The sequence below is a fragment of the Nannobrachium achirus genome, assembly GCF_963921795.1.
Source record: "Nannobrachium achirus genome assembly, chromosome: 19".
Lineage (NCBI taxonomy): Eukaryota > Metazoa > Chordata > Actinopteri > Myctophiformes > Myctophidae > Nannobrachium > Nannobrachium achirus.
Genome location: NC_137826.1, coordinates 1440085 through 1447595, shown reverse-complemented (window position 1 = coordinate 1447595; position 7511 = coordinate 1440085).

Below are 7511 nucleotides of genomic sequence, written 5' to 3'. Positions count from 1 at the left end.
AAACCTGCTGTGTCCATTTAAATCAATTAATGTATATTTCCAGTTATTAGTTGTGTCAACAGAGTTTGTGTCTCTGGTGATTGTGGCTTGTATTGTATCTTTCCTCGAAAAGGTTCATTGCTAGCAATGTTTTATACGTAAGCATTTTACTCAGGTTGTGTGTTGTACAGTTTTAGTGTAAATTTTGCCCATATACTGTATGATGGAATTTGGATCATATTCCATATGGATAAACAGTTTTCCCCAACCATAATAAAGTACTCCACACACAAGAAATGATGAATGTCCACACCAGGGAATATGCGTTTTGTGTTGAAGTTTAGTCAGAGTTCAAATTACTGTACAGCAGTACAGTAGAGCAAAATCACCCATCGTTGCTTCTCTCTGAGTGACAAGCATAATGATTTCACAGATATATGGATTTACAGAATACATTAGTCACATTCTGATTGGACAAAGTTAAACATGACAAGTACAGTAGAGCAATGGATATCAGATGTTTTCGTGTTACAGGCACCAGTCGTAAGGGCAGATAGTATGTTTGGCGTTTTGTTATCCTGTGTCCTGTACATAATGACCTGATTGGCATCTCTCAGTGGTCATTCTCCTGCGTTAGTTAGTTGTTCAAAACATCATGACATTGACACTGAAAATGGTATCTATACCATGTTAAACAACAATAACATATTTTACTATCAATTCCCTCCTGAGATAGCATTTGAAGTGTTAAATGTCAAGGCAGCATAAACAACAAGGGAAGAAAACATGGGTTAAACTTTTTAAAAGTATTTGAAACGGAAAACAATCATTGAAAATTTTAAGTCAACATAAACATTTCGATAGCTTTAAGTTTTAAAGAGGAGAGTTAAAAGAACTGTATATTTCCAAAGGTATTTAAGTATTTTTAAAGGTATTTAAATCAGAATACAACCAAAGGTGAAAATACTTTGACAACGAAAGATACAGGACTGTATATTTTGGAATCATTAGGGGGAGTGCGTCAAAGGGCAGTCAAATAGGCCTGTTTAATTTGGGGCCTGTAACGTTTAGTTAACATGAGTTAGAATATTTTTATGAGTGAGGAGAAAATCACACGTTCCTTAAAATATATTGATAGGAAAAGGAAACCTTTGATCCATCAATAACAAACATTGTCCTGTCGCACCATGACAAACTTTATCACTAAATTTAGAATCTTTCCAAAGTTTCTTCATAGCCTCACCTGGGTTTGGTGGAGGTGCACTCCAGAGAGTGCATTTAATGGAAGAGAAGGATATTTTTTTTCTTTAGAAGTTTTGATTTATTTGGTGAAGTCATCACCTGAGATTGACGAATGTAGAATTTTGAAAATTTGATTAGTGTGGTGGAGCGTCATGGTCCATTCCTTGCTTGACCTATGACCTTCGCCAGGGTGTCCCAGCCAGGGGGGACTTTTTGACTCCACAACAGTAAGGTAGGACCTCTGTCCTCATCATTTCGAATATGACATTTCAGTATTTAACATTTCCAGGACGAGGCTATGAGATCTTATCAAAAGAAGAGAGCTGTATGTTGGGACAAGACAACTGTAAATATTAACAAAAATGATATAGGAACTCATGTGACTTGAATCCTCGTACTCACGAAAAATGATCCTTCGTCACAGATCATGGGAAGAGATATGGACCGTCTGTCATAGATAAGTCAATTAATCTGAAAAATAAAATACACATCAGAATTACTTGGAAGTTAAGACAATTGTGTGTATTTATGTATAGAAAGGTTTGATTTGTTTTAGATATACATCACCAAAGGACACGATTTGTGTCGAATTGTAATAAGTTTGTTCTGTTAGGGGGGGGCAGATTTAAACATGGTTAAGCAAAAATGAAATATATATATATTCTGAAATAAAATGAGATGAAAACAAAATGAAATATGTAAATATGAAATCAGAAAATATGAAAATATGAAAGAAATAAATTAAAATGAAAAAAATATTAATTCTAAATATTAATTCTCCAAACAGAAATATTAATTCTCCAAACACATTCCCTCCCGTTTGCCACGGCCAAAAATATTGGGTGTGACAAAAATAGTTTTGTTGATGTTTGGAGAATTAATTTGTTAAAATATGGTCAAATGAGAAACAGATGGTACAGAGGTACAGTAAACCTTGTGGATGGACAGTGATTCTGCTCACTGTCAGAGTTAGTGAGCTTCCAGGCCTGTGGGGGGGGGGGGGGGGGGGGGGGGGGAAGTGTTCCATAACATAGATAGGCTTTCCCAAAACAATAGTTAGCTGCTGAAAGCCTCTCTACTGAAAGTGTCCGAAACCCAGAGAGAGACTTTAAAGAAATAAAATACATAACATAATCATAATGTCATTCTTTTTTTTTTTTTTTTTCATAATGTGTAATCCCGTATAAGCACAGTAGGGTTGTAATAATTGTGGAATTTGACTGAAAAAAAAATGTTAAAATGGAGCCCAGCTATATCTGGGGGAGTAATCGAAGTACCTTTACTCAAGTAAAGAGGATAAGGGATTACCCAGAATAAACGATAGAAAGATAAATTAAAGGTCGAATAAGACAGGGCAAGGTTGAAAATAGAGATAACAATAATATTGATAATAATGATTATGGACATGATTACTGATAAGCCTCTCTTCCCTTTTAACACATACTGCAGTTATGTGTCAAAAATGGATTTTGGCAAATATTGGTGAAAGTAAACGTTTTTGGTTCATGTCCCTAAGATGTGGTTTAAAAGAACAGGATTACGAAATAATTGAGGATCTGAGTTAAAATGTTGAGTTGGCTGGGGAGAGAAGGAGAGACCATAACAAATCTCACACACACAGACCATTTGACCTTGAAGGCCTGTCTTCCAGCAGACAGGCACACTATCAGTTGTTTTTGTTGTGTTTTGAAAGGAATGAAAACAATCTCAACAAGTCAGCCAGCGTTCAGTTGTTACAGGAAATAGTGTCTTTCACGACAAAACAGAAGGACAGAAGAAAACCCGTTAAAAATAAAATTGAAATAAAACAGTCAGTCAGTCAGTCAGTCAAGTTGGTTAGCGAGTGTAGTGGAGTTTCCACTATACCTGTCTATCCAGGTCGATTCCATCCTGTCATAATAATGAAATAAATTAAGTAAAAATAATCCCTGTCACCTGTCATTGAAAAAAATAATTAAGGCAGAGGGAGAAAAACCAAAGACAGATTCAAATATAACCCCAGTGCATTGTTATCCAAAGGTCATATGTACACATAATTCAGACAGGGAGGTAAACCGGGCAAGTGGGTAGAACAGAGGGAGAAAAAGAAAGTGAGACCCCTTTTTCGAGAGAGAGCGAGGTCAAACAAATGCTTGTGGCCTCTCAAAATAAAATCAGGAAAATGAGATAAAAACAGATTATCGAGCCATTCCAGCAATCCCCTCAAGTTTTTTCAAAATAAAACAATAATAAACCATAAACCAAAATGTAAGCATCGGTCAAGCGAGCGCGGGCAAGCAGAAGCGCAAGCGAGCCAGCAGCATAAGCAAGATAAGCACAGAACACATGAATCATGTTGCTCCGCTCACTTCACCTTGGTTAGGTTTTTTTTTCCTTCTTTCATAATAGACAGACCAAAATGTAACCACGGGAGGAAAATGGGATTAGAGAGGATTAGACAGACAATATATCAAAAACATTTAACACATGGGTTTGTCAGTCAGAACTTGATATATATATATATTTTTTTTTTCCAGAAGTCGTACTTAGTCAAAAGTAAACGAAATATATAGTACCATTGTCTCGGGGCGTCCCCAGGGTCAAAAGAGTGTTTGTTCTTTTCGGGACATTGTAATCCATGAAAGTCACGTAGCAGATCTACAGGCTCACAACACGTCCCATCACGTTGTGAGTGAAAGGCCAGCCAGGTTCGGCTGGGGGGGGGGGCATTGTCAAGCCCTTCAGCATCTGAAAACATGGTTTGCGTCCTCTGTTCCTTCCTAATGAGGTTTGAACATCCAGTGGCAATAATGTCAGATTTCTCCGCAGCTCCGCACATATCCATTGAAATGTTCCAGGAAAAGTTTTAGGCAGTGTTGATAACTGGGAGTCCCCGATGATCTTCCAGAATGACTTGAGGTCCGGGTTAAAAAGAGGTTCTGGGTTTAGATTGTAACATCTCATCCGTGTGGGTCCAGGTTTTACACGATAAAAACACTGCTTCTCGGAGCAGGGGGCTTTTTTAGCTTGAATGGTCATGTTTCTTAAAAATGTTCTTGGGAGCGCTGAGATAAAAAGCTCATTTTTTTAACATCTCAGCTGGCCTGAGATGGAAAAAAAAAAAAAAAAAAAAAGATAAGACTGAGACAAAAACGAAGACGTGTAAGCATAAAGCAATTATTGGTAAAATAACCACTCATAACATTGCAAATTCATGCAAACTTCAGTTATCCCAGGGGATCAACCGGGAGAATTGTTGCGTTATATCACTTGACCAAAAATCTCCTACCTAACATTGCAAATTCCCCAAAATCTCCTAACATTGCAAATTCATGCAAACTGCTAACTTACGGTTATCCCAGGGGATCAACCGGGAGGGATTTGTGGTGCAAACTGCTAACTTACAGTTACCCCTGTGGGTCAACTGGGAGGGATTTGTGCATATAACGCCAACTAGTTACGTTTCAGCGCCTGGGCATCAGTCCTAACACGAGGACTGAGAGGATGAATCTTATTGCGTAATGAAACGTCAACAGGGAATGCAGTTATCCGTGGCCAAACGGCTGCAAATTCCAAACGTGTAACAAAAAGCGACAAAACAATAGACTAAAAACATTAAACAATAAAAACGCAGCTGTGTTAAGAGCTAGCTAGACTCTTAAGACAGCAGGTATAAACGTATGACCTGGGTTCTGTTGAATGAGGACTTCGTGTGTGAGAATGAAGCATGTCGCCCTCTCAAAGTCTCTGTGCGGAGAGATGAGGGGAGAGAGACCGTCCGTGGTGTGGAACGCTGTGCCAGAGCCAAACCTGGCCGCCTCCATTTCGGCTTTCTTCAGACCGTTGTGAGATTTTATCGATATGTTGATGTGGGAGAGAGTCATCATATCCGAATTCCTTTCTCCATATGGGCAAAAATGGTGCAATTGTGGGACACCTAGAAACAACCTGTTTCATTTCCTCATTGTCTATCTTAGCCATTAAAGCTGTTATCAGTTCATTCTCCAAGCTTTGAAGAGACGCTTCAAACTCAAAGGTGTTGTTCCGTTTGTAAAAAGGTTGTTTAGATTTCGGCAGGTGTTTTCTGCCTCCCTGTGCATTTCCCATTTTGCAGCTGGTCGGGTAGGTGGAGGATGAAATAAAAGCTAGTTTGCTTGCCACCTCAGCTGGCGGAATAGACGTCCCATGGTAATTTCTCCGCTTTCAGTGTTACTCCGTGGGAGTCAGGGGAAATGTCTGATAATATCCTCGGCTGGTTGTTACTAGCAGAGATGAACGAAGTGGGATTCCAAAACAAACTGTCCAGCTGTATCGAATCCATAAACGTCAAATCAGTAGAAATCCGTAACTGGTTCTAGCAGCGGAGAAGAAAATGAGTCCAACCAAGTTGAGTCCCCAATATCTCCTCGGAGCTAATCCGGCAATCGAATGGACCATTTGATGGAATTTGGATCATATTCCATATGGATAAACAGTTTTCCCCAACCATAATAAAGTACTCCACACACAAGAAATGATGAATGTCCACACCAGGGAATATGCGTTTTGTGTTGAAGTTTAGTCAGAGTTCAAATTACTGTACAGCAGTACAGTAGAGCAAAATCACCCATCGTTGCTTCTCTCTGAGTGACAAGCATAATGATTTCACAGATATATGGATTTACAGAATACATTAGTCACATTCTGATTGGACAAAGTTAAACATGACAAGTACAGTAGAGCAATGGATATCAGATGTTTTCGTGTTACAGGCACCAGTCGTAAGGGCAGATAGTATGTTTGGCGTTTTGTTATCCTGTGTCCTGTACATAATGACCTGATTGGCATCTCTCAGTGGTCATTCTCCTGCGTTAGTTAGTTGTTCAAAACATCATGACATTGACACTGAAAATGGTATCTATACCATGTTAAACAACAATAACATATTTTACTATCACTGTATTTTATTTATTTTATTTATTTGGACGGGACAGTGCATATTAATGGACACCACACATAACATGCTGTGTAAATACACTGGATTTGGAAAGCATGCTGTATAATTTCCATCCGTAATGCTGCTGACTCATTTGAACTGGTGCTTATATGTACCCTGTTGTGATTTGTATATACAGTATAAAGGAAAATGGTAGGAATTGTACATTTCAGACATTGATCGTTAATGCTCAACACTGTTCAACACAAGGTACCATTTAGTTTTGTCTCGTTGGAAATCAAAATGCAAACAGTATCATGCAACTTACTGTACGTTTGATTTGTTGAATAAATCAAAGTCATGAAAACATTATGTATGTACTCATTTCTTTTAGTGTTTTAACAGTTTTTACAGCATTTCAATTCGTTATAGTTAAACTGCATTTCATGGCACAATAGACTTTCACTTTTTGTTTTTAAACCAGTGCTTCTGTGCAGTAAGGATTCTGTAGGATGGTTTGAAACAGTTATATGTCATCATGTTTGTATGGTACTTCATAGACCCTACTAACACATTGCCTCTAAAGAGAAGTTATGTTATCATGTTTGTATGATACTTCATAGACTCTATACTAACAAACTGCTACTAAAGACAGTTATCAGTCATCATGTTTGTATGGTACTTAAAAGACACTATACTAACACACTGCTACTAAAGACAGTTATCAGTCATCATCTTTGTATGGTACTTAAAAGACCCTATACTAACAAACTGCTACTAAAGACAGTTATCAGTCATCATGTTTGTATGGTACTTAAAAGACCCTATACTAACAAACTGCTACTAAAGACAGTAACTGTCATCATGTTTGTATGGTACTTCATAGACCCTATACTAACAAACTGCTACTAAAGACAGTAACTGTCATCATGTTTGTATGGTACTTCATAGACTCTATACTAACACATTGCTACTAAAGACAGTTATGTGTCATCATGTTTGTATGATACTTCATAGACCCTATACTAACAAACTGCGACTAAAGACAGTAACTGTCATCATGTTTGTATGGTACTTCATAGACCCTATACTAACAAACTGCTACTAAAGACAGTTATCTGTTATCATGTTTGTATGGTACTTTAGACCCTATACTAACAAATTGCTACTAAAGACAGTTATCAGTCATCATGTTTGTATGATACTTCATAGACTCTATACTAACAAACTGCTACTAAAGACAGTTATCAGTCATCATGTTTGTATGACCTTCACTTAATGCGGCCCGCAGGTTGATATTTGAGTACTGATTGATTTCAGCTGTTACAATTCCAAAAATGAAAAAATGACCTGCTTTAATTACTTCAGTCTATATTAGTAACTTAATGATTTGTGT